Genomic DNA, 14,058 nt, shown 5'->3' on the forward strand with positions numbered 1-14,058 from the left:
TCGATTTTAGTTTAGTGAATGGTGAAAGATATAGGTGTAGTTCTAATCTTTAGCAAGTTGAAATCCAATTTTTCCAGCACCATTTATTAAAGAGGCTATGCTTCCTCCAGTGAGGGTGTTTGGCTCCTTTATCGAAGGTGAGACGGCTGAGTGTGTCCGGAGTGGTTTCTGCATCTTCTAATCTGTTCCACTGGTCCTCAGGTCTGTTTCTTTGTCAATACCATGCTGTATTTATCACAGTACTGTTGTACTATAGTTGCAAGTTGGGGATTGTGATACACCCTGCCATGTCTCTGTTACCTAGAATTGCTTTTGCTATTCTGGGCCTCTTCTGGTTCCAAATGAATTTTTGGATTGTTTTCTCAAGGTACGTGAAGTATGCTGCTGGGATTTCAATTGGGATTGCACTGAATCTATATAGCAATTTTGGAAGTATGGCCATTTTCACTATATTAATCCTTCCTACCCTGGAGCAGGGGATGTCTTTCCATTTTCTGATATCCTCTTCAATTTCTCTTTCTAGAGTGCTATAGTTTTCAGAGAACAGATCTTTGATTTCTTATGTTAGGTCGATTCCTAGATATTTCAGTTTTTTGGATACTATTGAGAAAGGAATTATTTACCCTATTTCTCTCTCAGTGAGTCTATTCATGTAGAGGAAAGCTATTGATTTTTGTGTGTTGACCTTGTAACCACCTACTTGACTGAATTTGGTTATTAAGTCTAGAAGACTTTTGGTGGAGTTCTTGGAGTCTTCTATATACAGTATAATGTCATCTGCAAATAATGACAATTTAAATTCTTCATTTCCTATCTTTATTCCTTTTATTTCTTTCTCTTTTCTAATTGCCGTGGCTAATGTTTTCAAAACTATATTGAACAAGAGTGGTGATAGTGGACATCCTTGTCTTGTTCCTGATTTTAGTGTGAAGGATTTCAGTTTTTGACCATTTAGTATGATACTGGCTGTTGGTTTTTCATAGATGGCTTCTATCAGTTTGAGGTAGAGACCATCTATTCCAACTTATTATAGGGTTTTTATCATAAATGCATGCTGGATTTTGTCAAATGCTTTTTCTGCATCTATTGAGGTGATCATATGGTTTTTGTCCTTGGCTCTATTGATATAATGTATTACATTGATTGATTTGCGTATGTTGAACCATCCTCGCATCCCTGGAATGAATCCCACTTGATCAGGGTGTATGATCTTCTTGATGACCTTCTCCATTCTATTTGCCAGTATCTTATTACAGATTTTTGCATCGATGTTCATTAGGGAGATTGGCCTATAGATCTCTTTTTCAGTTGGGTCTTTCTCTGCTTTGGGGATCAAGGTGATGGTTGCTTCCAGGAATGAATTTGGGAGTATTGCTTCCCTTTCAATTTCATTGAAGAGTTTAAGCAGTAGTGGTAGTAGTTCCTCTCTAAATTTCTTGTAGAATTCAGCAGAGAAGCAAACAGGACCTGGGCTTTTCTTAGTTGATAAGTTTTTTAATAACATTTTCAATTTCATTGGTTGATATTGGATTGTTCAGAATTTTTAGGTCTTCTTCATTCAACTTTGGTAATTCATATGTATCTAGGAATCTGTCCATTTCTTATGTGTTTTCCATCTTATTGGGGTAGAGTTTCTGGAAGTAGGTATTGATGATCCTCTAGATTTCTGCTGGGTCTGTTGTAATTTCACCCTTTTCATTCCTAATTGCATGAATTTGGGCCTTTCCTTTCCTTTTTCTGATAAGGTTGGCTAAGGGTTTGTCAATTTTGTTGATTCTTTCAAAGAACCAACTCTTGATTTCATTGATTTTTTGTATTGTTCTCTTAGTCTCCATTGCATTGATTTCTCCTCTGATCTTTATAATTTCCTCCCTTGTATGAGTTTTGGGTTTGTCCTGCTCTTCTTTTTCTAGGAGCTTGAGGTTCAGTATCAGGTTGTTTAATTGGGCTTGTTCTGTTTTCCTAATATGGGTATTCACTGCTATGAATTTCTCTCGTAAGACTGCTTTCATTGTGTCCCATAGATTCTGATATGTTGTATTGTCATTGTCATTTAATTGAAGGAACTGTCTGATTTCTTCTTTAGTTTCCTCTATTATCCATTGGTTATTCAGAAGTGTGTTGTTCAATTTCCATGTGTTTATGAAACTTTTTGAGTTTCTTTTGCTATGGATCTCCAATTTCTTTGCACTATGGTCTGATAATATATAGGGGATAACTTCCATTCCTTTGTACTTACTTAAACATGTTCTTTGTGTGAGAATGTGGTCTATTTTTGAGAATGACCCATGTACAGCTGAGAAGAATGTGTATTCCGATTTTGTGGGGTAGAACACTCTGTAAGCCTCTGTTAAGTTCATTTCTTCAAGAGTTTGATTGAGTTCCAGTATTTCATTACTTATTTTGAGTCTAGTTGATCTATCTATTTGTGACAGTGGGGTGTTGAGGTCCCCCACTACAATTGTATTAGCGCATATATGACTTTTCGTGTCCATTAGTATTTGTTTTATATAGTTGGGTGCACTAGTGTTTGGTGCATAGATATTTATGATTGTCATGTCTTCCTCTTGGATTGTTCCCTTTCCAAGGATGTAGTGTCCTTCTTCGTCTCTCTTAATCAGTGTTGGTTTGAAATCTACTTGATCTGCAAAGAGGATAGTTACTCCTGCTTTTTTTGTGTGTTCCTGTCGCATGGAGTATTGTTTTCCACCCTTTAACTTTCAGTCTATGAGTTTCCCTTTGAATTGTGTTTCTTGTATGCAGCATATTGTTGGATTTTGCTTCTTGACCCATTCTGCCAGTCCATTTCTTTTGATTGGTGAATTGAGACTATGAAACATATTGACTTGTCATTACCATGACTTTTTCTTTTGTTGGGTTCTCCCCCTTTCCATTTAATTTTTTGTCATGCCAGATGGGTTCATTCTGCTTTGCTTCCTGGGGTTGTGATCCTCAATGTCTGTTCCTAGGATATTGTGTAAAATTCTTTGGAGTGCTGGTTTGGTATTCACGAAGTTCCTAAGGTGCTCTTTGTCATGAAAGTATCTTATTTCTCCATCCATTTTGAAAGGTAGTTTTGCAGGGTACATCAATTTGAGTTGGAGGCTGTTTTCCTTTAGGGCTTGGAATACATCATTTCAAGTTCTTCTTACCTTGAGGATTTACATGGAGAAGTCTGCTGTGATTCTGATGGGCTTTGCTTTGTATGTGATTTGTTTCTTTTCTCTGACTGCTTGGAGAACTTTGTTCTTCTGTTGGGTTTCTGGAATCTTTATTATATGCCTATGTGTAGATTTTTTTTTTGATCAAGACTATTTGGAGTTCTATATGCCTCACTTATCTGTATGCCAAGCTCTTTTCCCCTGCTTGGGAAGTTTTCTGCCATTATTTCTGTGAAGAGATTTTTTATGTCATCTCCACTCTCTCCTGTTTCTTCATTGAGCCCAATCAGTCTTATGTTATTCTTCTTTGCATCATCTAGCAGCTTCTGGATTGATTTCTCATGTTCCCTTATAATTTTGAAGCAATTTTTCTTTTCCTGGTCACTAATTGCAATCTTATCTTCTATATTTGAAATTCTATCCTCACATTGTCTCATTCTGCTGCATAGACTTTCAATGGAGTTTTTGATCTCCTGGAAATCTGTTTGCATCTGTTTTTTGGATTTCATTTGTTTCCTGTGTTGGGATTCCATCATGTTCCTCAGCTCTTCTCTAGATTTCTTAATCATGCCTTGCACTAGGAGCACAATCTCTGCTGTTATCTGAGAATTTATTTCTGATTTCATTTTTTTCAGATCCCCTTTTGTTGCCAGTTCAGTGGGTTCAGGTGGTTGAGTATCAGAGTGTTCCATCTCATTTCCCTTTGGGGCTGCTGTAAATGATCTGGAAGTCTGGTTTTGAGACTTGTCTATGTGTCTTCTCATTTTGACAGGAGGGGGGTGCTGTTGGTGCCTGCGCAGCTCACTTCCTCTGAGCTGGAAGCGGTGGAATGGCAGCCCAGGAGCCCCTTCCTCTGGGCTGGGAGTGGTGGAATGGCAGCCCAGAATCTACCTGTGTAGATTTAATCTCCCAGTCTTATGAACTATTTCTGGGTGGCAGATTATCCCTTATAGTAGTTATGCATTGCTGCATAATAAGTCACCACTAAACTCAGTGATTTAAGACAACAAGCATTTATTATCTTAGTTTTATTAAGTCACAAGTTTAGAATAACTTTAGCTGGGCAGTGCTGACTCCAAGATCTCTCATGAGTTTGCATACAAGATGTTTTCAGGGGCTACAGTCAGCTGATGACTCTCCTGGAGCTGGCCTGTGCTCATCTAAGCTTATTTGTGTGCTTATAGGCAGAAGCCTTGGTTCTTCATTGGCTTTGGCAGAGGCTTCAGCTCCTTATCACCTGGGCCTCTCCCCAGGGCTGCCTGAAGATCATCAGGATGTGGAAGTCAGTTCCCCTAGTGTTATTAAACAGAGAATGAATGGAACAGGGAGAAATAATAAACAAAAATATATAATGTCTTTTAACAACCCACAATCAAGGGGAAGGCAATTAGGTTCCACATTATGAAAGGAGGAATAATCAAAGAAATGTAGGCATTGCAACCCCAAACAGTCATATTTCTCTGACCCTCCCTCACACTTCTCCCATACCCTGTGGATAGTGGACACACAGGGCCAGCAATAAGCACAATTATATATCCCTATATTTATTTCAATATGCACTATGTCAGGTTCTGTACATATAAATAAATGAAGCCCAAAAAAGTCCCTGCTCTTATAAAAGTAGTCGAAGAATCCTGGTGGTAAACACATAAATGCATAATATGATTGTGATAAGTGCTATGCAAAACATAAGATCCAACAGGCTAAGAAGTTCAAAAGTTATGAGAGCTTCAATTGTTGCAAATACTACATGTCAACATATCATACATATATAGCTTCAGGTCTTCTTGGCCTTGAGAATTCAAGCTACCTCAATCAGCAAAAGCCATGATCTTTGACCTTGACCACATTCTTTTTCCTGTTGCCTAACATTTATGCAGTAAGACTTGCTATTGCATTCTTTCTCCAAGCACTGCCAAGATTCCACTCCACATGCCAAGCCTTAAAAAAATAAAAAAAAAACAGAAATTCTCTCCTAGCTCCTCAAAATGCCATTTCTTCTTTCTTTTTGTTTCTGGCTCTCTTCCACAGAGACTTGGCATGCAGTTCTTCCCCTTCTGGAAAGCCACAGGCTGTTCTGAAGAGAGTGTCTGGTGTTCTGTCTGTTCTCCACCTGAGATACATCAATAACCAAATCCTCCCTGCCACCAGGAGCAAGGAAGCCATTATTTCTGCTGCTGACTACCTCATTGTCTCTCATTATCCCACTGTTTATCTATCTTGGCCCATCATCACATGGTCCTAAAAGATTCTACCACCCAATCAGGACTCCATCTCTCTCAGCAAACCATAAAATTAACAGACAAATCTCCCTAAACATCAAGTAATATCCAAGATCTTCACATCATCCATCTAGAAGTACTATGTTATTACCTGCTACAAGTACTTACCACCATTTGCACTTCTAACAACTCGTGTTCAGTAAGCCATGAGCTTAGAAAACATTCAAATTGGGAGACTGATTACTTGTAATTGCAGATTTTAAATACTGAGCTACAATTTATATTTTATTTCAAAAAAGAGGTACATTTTTTAATAGAACCAAACCTCTTGTCTATGTTTATTATTATTTATTTGTATTTTGTTTATTTGTATCTTTTCCCCCATTACATCTGTGACCTAGATATTTATTTTTCTATTTAATAGTGCCTAAGTAGTGGACTGTTGATGTAGTATATTTAGAAAATCAACTAGGTCTCTCTTTTATCTGCCATATTACTCCAGATGGAAATACACATTGGCTTATCACATAAGCCTTCCTGGTTGCCTTCTGTTCACAGTCACTATGCCAGTGAGGAATATGAAATTTGGAACTTTCTACCAAAGGCAGACAATCTAATTGAATTTGAGTGTTCCAAGTTTCCTGAATGGCACCGCGTTGTACTTTGCCACTTTATTTTTTTTTACTCTGGCCTAAATCTGCCAAACTAATGTCTTTACATGAAAAAAGTACTCACCACACAGCTTTCTCTGTATAAAGAAAGTGGGTTACATTTCCAACAGCGTTCACTGGTTTTTCTCTCTGCCATTAAGTATACTCCAATCCTATAACTTGTACTAAACTAGTTATAAAGTCCATTGTGTTGATCAAAATACAGTATCTAGGGCCAGGAATTTAGCTCAGTGGTGCCGCCGCCTGCCTCTCAAGCACAAGATCCTGAGTTCGATCCCCAGTACCAAAACATAAATAAATAAATAACTATCTAATAGATGGTAGAAATAAATCTATAAACACATTCCAACACCATGTATTGTTTAATCTCCCACTAAAGGAACTTTGGTAATGGAATCATCAAGTGGAATGCTCAAACATCTCTACCATGAGTGCTGTCATGGGCTTTTATAAAGACACACAAACACATGCACACACACACACACACACACACACAGAAATCAAAGGGGGGTTCAGCCAAGCACCAATCTTTTAAGGATACTAACATATTGCTGGAATATTTTGAAAGTACTGTACCAACTGTCTCACATTTCCACACATAATTCCTTGTGTAATTGATGAAGAATGGAAATTAGCCTCATTTCTGCCAAAATCGTATTATTAAGTGAAACATTTAGTAAAATAAAATAAATGGACTCCAGAGTTATACAACCACAACCACAATCAAACTTAGGTCATTTTTGCCATTCCAAAATCAAAACACTCTACCTATTAGTCATCATTTTGAAAGAAAGAGAGAGAAACACACAAAGGCTGAAAAATCTCTTGCTAATACTCTATCATGATTTGATCAGTTATTATTATTATCCTACTTTATTAAATATCTATCCCTGGATATGAAAAAAATAAATAGAAAACCCCTCATCAGCACCATTGACCTTGATGCAGTATTTCTCCCACATTTGTGTAGAAGGTTCATAGTGAAACCTGCTCTGAGATGCAGTCAATGGTTCCTTCAGGGAAATGCTCTCAGTTGGCTAAAACCAGGAAGAAACACTGACATGGCACAGATTCCTAAAAGCACATCACTTATTTTATTTTCTAAATTTTAAATATTTTAATATGCCTCTTAATACATTATCTGGTTTGAAAAATTACCAGTCTGCAAAAAAAAAAAAACCTGGAAGATGAAAAAGAATTACAAAAAAAATTTTAGAAAGCACTTTCCAACATTTTAGAATAATATAATCATTTTTTAAACATTTCCAATGATGGAAATATTTTGAAAATTATCACTGTGCTTTTTTTCTGCCTTTGAGTATGACAGCATCATTTTAATTGGCATCTGACTGGGATAGAACACAAAGAGGAAAAATGAAGTACCATCCTGCTTCTGATATGCAAATGAAATGATGCAGAGGAAATAACCCCGTCTGTCAGGCTATCATGTAGAGAGAAGATAAGCTCCAAAGGAGCAGGCATTTTGTTTTGTTTTGTTTTGTCTACTACTGCACCCCCTATGAATAGGGTCTGATACAGGTAAACATAGAGCAAAGATTTAGTGAATGAATGAGTGAATGAAGAAGGAGAGAGAGCTTTATAAATTCTTTTATCTCCTCCCTTAACACTTCAGTAACCAGGCCTGATTTTCCAATTTAGCCTAGAGGTGTCAAACTTACGGAATTCTCTCACAGGGTAGAAAACACAACTTTCAGTAATAATGAAGGCATGTAGCTTCCTGTTCTACCAAAGAGAGGGAGGATGTTAAGGCTGGAGGGCAGGAGAAGGGCTCCGCCACCCACTCTCCAGAGAGACTGTGGAAGAGAAGTAGGAGCGACACAACAGGCGCTGTGTGCCCTTGCATCTGTGCGTGAGAAAGGTAAGAATAAGACTGCAAGCAGAAGGAAAAACGCACACTGCTCTCTGCTCAGAACTTCTGAAAAACATTGTCCCTTGTGTGGCTGTCAAGCTGCCCTGGGGAGCTGCCACATCAATTTGTGGGGCAGTTTGGTCAGATAAAGACAGGTGCTGAGGTTTAGCATCTCCTATGGCACAGGTGAGACGACAGAAGTAGCTGAAGGACCAGCCAAGGAGACTGGCAGAAAGAGGCACTTCCAAGGGGGCGAGGTGGCACTGTAGTGAGGGCAGCATGGGCCATGGTCAGCCCCAGGTGAATGAGAGCCACAGCTAATGTCGCGGGCCTGAGACCACCAGTGGGAGGGCAGGTCATCCCGGGTTTTTAGATTTCTGTTGCTGCACAGTATTTTTGGTGCCTTAAAACATGATGCTTTTTTTTTTTAATCTTGTGGTTTCTGTGGCCAAGACTCCAGGCACAGCTTAGCTGGGTCCTCTGCCCAGGGACTCACAGGCAGCAATCAAGGAACTGGCATCATTTGGAGGCTTGAAGAACCAGCTTCCGAGCTCTCTGAAGTTGCTGGCAGAATTCATTTCATTGCAGCCCTTGGACTGAGTGCCCTGACTTTCTGCCTATTGTTGGCTCAGGGCTGCCCTCCAGTTCTAGAGACCCTTAAGGGCTTGGAATCTCACCCTGGACCATCTTCCTTTGATAACTCAAAAGCAACAGACCTAGGACATTGATTATATCTTCAAAATCACTTTGCCTTTGCCATAGAATGTAACTTAATCACAAGCAAGATGTCCCATTAACTTTGTCACATTGGGGGGTTTTTTTGGTGGGGTGGGGGTGTGTTCCTGGAGATTGAAGATTGAACTCAGGGCCTTTGAATTGAACTACAGCCCCATCCCTTTTTATTGTTTAATTTTGAGACAGTCTCATTAAATCGCTAAATTGCCTGGGCTGGACTCAAACTTGCAATCTTCCTGCCTCAGCCTTCTAAAATGCTGGGATGACAGGCATGCAGTACCACGCCTAGGGTCATATTCTACTGATCAAGAGCAAGGCACAGGTCTGGCCCCACCTCAGCAGGATGCATTACACAAGGTGAGCACCGGAACTATCCCCCCACTTCCCACCACCCGTTCTCCACAGTGGGCTCCCACCAGCAGGTGTGGGCAAACAGCAGCCAGGGGGTGATGGTAATGTTCATCTCAGAGACCATGAGAGCCACAGAACACCCCACCACATGGCTTGTGCCTCTCTCCAAACAGCCAGATATAATTTTAAAAGTATACAAAAAAGGGTGAACAGACTGAAAATCTGAGACTAGCTATTTTTGTCTAGAGATTGAGCTTTCCCTAAACATACTGTTTAAATCATGAGTGCAGACAAAGTTTAAAAGCATCAAAATAAGCCAGACATGATGGCACATAACTAATCTCAGCAATTTGAGAGGCTGAGGCAGGAGGATTTCAAGTTGAAACCCAAACTAGACAACTTAACAACTTTGCGAGAAATACAAAGGCCTTGTACCACAAAAAAGGGGGGAAAAACACGAAATAAATAATCTTTTAAATTGTTAAGAAAAGACTGGTGGAGGATTGCAAAAGAGGCCAGATTAATTACAGACAAAATGAGGGGTCCACAATTTTTGTCCACAAATCCCCAACATGGGCAGTGTGAAAAAGCATTTGGAACAGCTGTATATATTTTATGATTTTGTGACTAAACATTTATAAGGTATCTCTATCCATAAAGAATATGATTGATGCTACCCACTGATGGAAAATAAGACCATTTTAAATAAGTATAAAATGTTGTACTACGTTCAGTACAAATAGTAATGCTTTTATTTTCAACATAAATAATAAAGTTCAGAACTTTTGCTAAGAGACACTCAGGTTTTCCCATACCAGAATAAATGTATGCCAAATAAAATCAATAACACACAGTTAAACAGTTGTCAAAGTATTAGCCAGTTGAGGGCATCCATGTGCCTCAGTCTAGTCTTCGAAATACTACATGTGAATGCGGCTTACATTGAAGGTCCTTGTCCACTGTTTGCTAGGGTTTAAAATACAAGTGATCAAAAATATGATGAATGTTTAAATTTTTAAAATATATTTCAAGGGCCTGGGATTTAGCTCAGTGGTGCCATGCCTGCCTTGCAAACACAAGGTCCTGAGTTCAATCCCCCACTCAAAAAAATGGCCTTAAAATGTATTTCAGTAAGAGACATACATAGCTTTTGCATATAAAGAAGCGAAGAGGGGTTGAAGGGAAGAATGGGAAAAAAGAAGAAGCAGCAAGATATATCAGGTACAGGTACAAATTCCCTATCATGAATGTTATTATGTATATCTAAAATGTACCAATAAATGTTTTGCTTTTTTAAAAAAGTACAGATATAAACAAGTTAAAAAGACATATTATCATTAATCCCCTCAGAAAACTCTCTCTTCCTTCCAACACACTTATCCCATTGTTCTTGCCACTTTCTGAAGCAGTTCTGGACGTCCTCTTTTGTAAACATCAAGGTGTGACCAAAACTATGGTGAATGCTGCTGCCAACTGCCACCCAACAGAATGGCAGACGTGTAAAATATTACTGTGTGTCCTCATCCCCCTTATTCACTGGAGCTGGCACCATCCAAATCCTGGCTCTACCCTAAAGTCCAAATGACCATGAAAGGTAAATGTTTTTAATTGATTCAGGACATCAAGACAGCCATGACAGCCTGAAGACACTGTAATGATGTCCTTTTTTAAATTTAAACATTCACTGTATATTTTGATTACCCCATGTATATTATACCGTTATGACTGCTGTTTTCACTATTATATGCTACACATTATGCTTAGTGCTTTTTAGAAAGTCATTGTCACACTATGAGGATTATGTGATTGTGTCCATTGTATAGACGAGAGAACCAAGGCACTGAGAGGCCAAATGATGAACTCAACATCACACAAGGAGTGAATAGTTCTACAGGATTCAAGCTCAGATCTACATGGTTTTGAAGCCATGCTTGGAATTCCTTCTCTGCACCTGCCAGGCTGCTTTTTAGAAGTCTGTTAAACCCATAATGGAGCTGAACACCACACTGTCATTGTGCCTATAACTTTTTAAATGCTACATTAGGAAAACAGATTCCAAGTTCCACTTGGGCAGAAATGCTCCTCGCCGTCTCCAGCCCTGCAGGGAATCGGGGCAGAGCCTGTCCCAGCCGCCATGGCTCCTACCTCTAGGACAAGAGAAGCACAGGTCCAGCTCAAGACTGCTGGCTGCTGTTCCCACAGGCTGAGTCAGGGTCAGTGACGCACACCAAGCTCAGTGTGGGTGATCTGGGCGGGGGGGGGGGGGGTGTCTGTCACCTTCTGCTGCATTAATGCCCCAGACCACTCCTCCATCTGAGATGGTCCCTGTCGCTCTTTTCTTCCTCATGGTTTAAGGATTGATCTCTCTCCTTCCTTTCCAGTACTACTATTTGGTGCTTCCAATCAAGGTTTTTCTCTTCTCTAACCTTCTACAAAACAGAAGCTTGTCTCTAGTCTCCTGAATTTTAACCTTCTTATCAGAGAAAGAGCAAATCAGAAGTTCCCCATTCATCCCACCCTCCCTGTAAAATGTGGAAGCTCACATTTGCATGTAATTTTCAGTGACCAGACTGAGAGATTCAGGTGAAAGGGAGGTGAATGTAACCAGTTGCTATGACAACAGCAAGATATAAAATGGCATAGCAATTCTTAGGACAAGCTTTTAAAATTACATAAATTTGAGTTATTACAAGAAACCATTGAAAGACTACATACATAAAAATGACTGGCCAATTGAAGGATAGAAGTATACCACACAAATAAACCATCTTGAATTAGTCAGGCAATTAAAGGTCTGTATACAAGTCTAATCCTCAGAAAGATGAAGGATTACTTACAACTCTGGTGCCTCTATGAAGTTATCTGTCAATCAGACTGACCCGGCTGAATCACTATTAAATGTGTCCACATCTACCACGATACTAATAATTAATCACAATTAAATTTTGTGGCCAACAGCATGAAACAGAACTCACTGCCTCTTTCACTGTTCAACACTATTGACTGTTCCCTCTCTCATGTACAATCTTCCTTCCTCAAACATCATCCCTCTCTCTCTTTCCTTCTGCTTTCTCCAAGGTGTTATGGATGGTAGTCACTGCTGCTATATCTAAGTGTCCTCGATTCTTACCTATTGACTGATGGCCCCCATATCTACACCTCCACCCCAAACCTTCTCCAGACATGCAGAGCCCTGCATTCCAACCACATGACATGTCCAATAGCACCTCAAAACCAATGCTCTCTATTCAAGCTAGAAGACTATTTCTCCTCTTCCTGGATTCTCTGATGAGGTTAATGGAACCAACATTCTCCAGAAATTCAAGCAAAACATTTATTTAGTTATTGTCTCTCCTTTCTCTCTGACATCTAGGCACTGAGCCCTGTTAATTCTACTTTTGTAATAGACAAGAATCCGTCTGCTCCTGTCCAACCAATGTGGGTCTCACCAAGTTTAGAACTGTCTGTTACCTCTCATATAAACTTCAGCAAGGGCCATCTGCTATTCTTCCTTCTTTCAGGCTTTCCTTGTTCCACTATTATCCATTCAATCCTGATCATAAGAATCACCTTGTTTTGCCTGGTTTTAGTAGAGGTATTCAGGCCTTGCCTCAGATTTACTGAATCCAAATTTACAGTAAAGGGGCTATCCTTAGAAAAATATAATACTTATATTTTTAAGTATGCCCAGATGAGTCTTGTAATCAGACCAATATATACTACTCAGCACTGCCAGAATAACCTAATACACAACATTGGGCCAGAATTTTCCCTGGCTCCTATTGCTGGTAAAATCAAGTGCAAATTCCTGGCTTGACATTTTAGGTGGCTTGTGATCTAGCCTGCATACATACCTTTCCATTATGACTTCTCCGTTATTACTTCTCACACACCTATACCGCAAATATACTACCTGTCATTTCTAGAGCTTTTCCAGAATTTTCCCATGCCAATGCTTTTTGTTCACATAGTACCCTCTGTGTGGATTGACCTATCCTGGTGTCCCTCTGTGTTCAAATCCCACCCAGCCTTCAAAGTTTCCTTTAGCTTTACTCACTGACCTTTCTGTAACACCATGACAGCAAGTAGATACCTCTCTTGCTGTGCTTGTCATCTGGCTAATTTTTCTCCTCTGTGACGTGAAAGCTCCCTGAAGAAGATGACTCTGCTATTACTTATCTCTGTGTTCTCAGGGTGCATACAGCAAGGGGCACACAGTCAGTGCACAAAAACATTCAGATGAAAAAGTCGGTGAAACAGCGACAATAATTAGAACTGACTCTTTGGAGCCCATTATTCCCTTTATTTATATTACATTTTTTCACCTCCCCGGCATGACTCACATAATTACCACTGCCTGGATAGTCTTCTTTTTCTTTTGCCTTATCAATCGAGTCCTACACAGTCTTTAGACAGTGTCTCTGAAAATATGGGGCCACCAGCCACTTAAATCAGGAGAAACTGAGTCATTTGTGGAAATACACATTCCCAGGTTGTTCCCAGGTCTGAATTACAGTCTCTAGCAGAAGGAGCCCAAGAACAGTGTTTTCACCAGCCCTTTCAAGTAATTCTTTTGCACAGAGATATAGGGAACATGTTTTTTTTGTTTTTTGCTTTATGTTTTTTGTTTGGTACCAGGGATCAAGAGAATATGTTTTTAAATCCCATCCTTAAAATCCAGCAATGTCAGCCCTTACTATGGGCTTGATGCTGCTGCTTTGTGACCTTGTTAACTTTTGCCTTATTTCTTACTTGTTTTTATAAAGCTATCAAATCATTATGATCAGTGTGAGTTGTTAATACTAAGCAGCATTATAGAGATAATATCCTATAAAACATATACAGATTAATAGTGAAGACTATACCCTAGCACCAGCCTGCCTCCATCCACATCCCTGCTCTAGTACTCACTGGTTAGAGGACCTTGGTCTAGTTCCTTGATTCCTCTGTACCTGTTTTCCCCCTCTATAAAACAGAATCATAATTCTACCTACAACCTAACTTACAACTTTTTTAAGGTCTACATGAAATAATTCATGGAAAGATCA

General features: G+C 39.4%; 1 long non-coding RNA gene across 16 annotated transcripts in view; it reads right to left on the bottom strand.

Moving 5' to 3' along the window:
• The window catches only part of LOC147828824 (uncharacterized), a 557,189-nt gene that overhangs the window by 270,685 nt on the left and 272,446 nt on the right, over positions 1–14,058 (bottom strand). For 11 of the 16 annotated variants that reach the window (XR_015450074.1, XR_015450070.1, XR_015450084.1 and 8 more), the window contains one exon: positions 4,152–4,453. The exons of the other annotated variants lie outside the window; for them this stretch is intronic. This is a non-coding gene — a long non-coding RNA (uncharacterized LOC147828824). Of the gene's footprint in view, positions 1–4,151; positions 4,454–14,058 lie in introns of those variants that run through there. 16 annotated transcript variants of the gene reach the window in all.

Source organism: Heterocephalus glaber, unplaced genomic scaffold (assembly GCF_053883595.1).
Source record: "Heterocephalus glaber isolate CG9 unplaced genomic scaffold, H.glaber_assembly_v1.0 deba00000901, whole genome shotgun sequence".
Lineage (NCBI taxonomy): Eukaryota > Metazoa > Chordata > Mammalia > Rodentia > Bathyergidae > Heterocephalus > Heterocephalus glaber.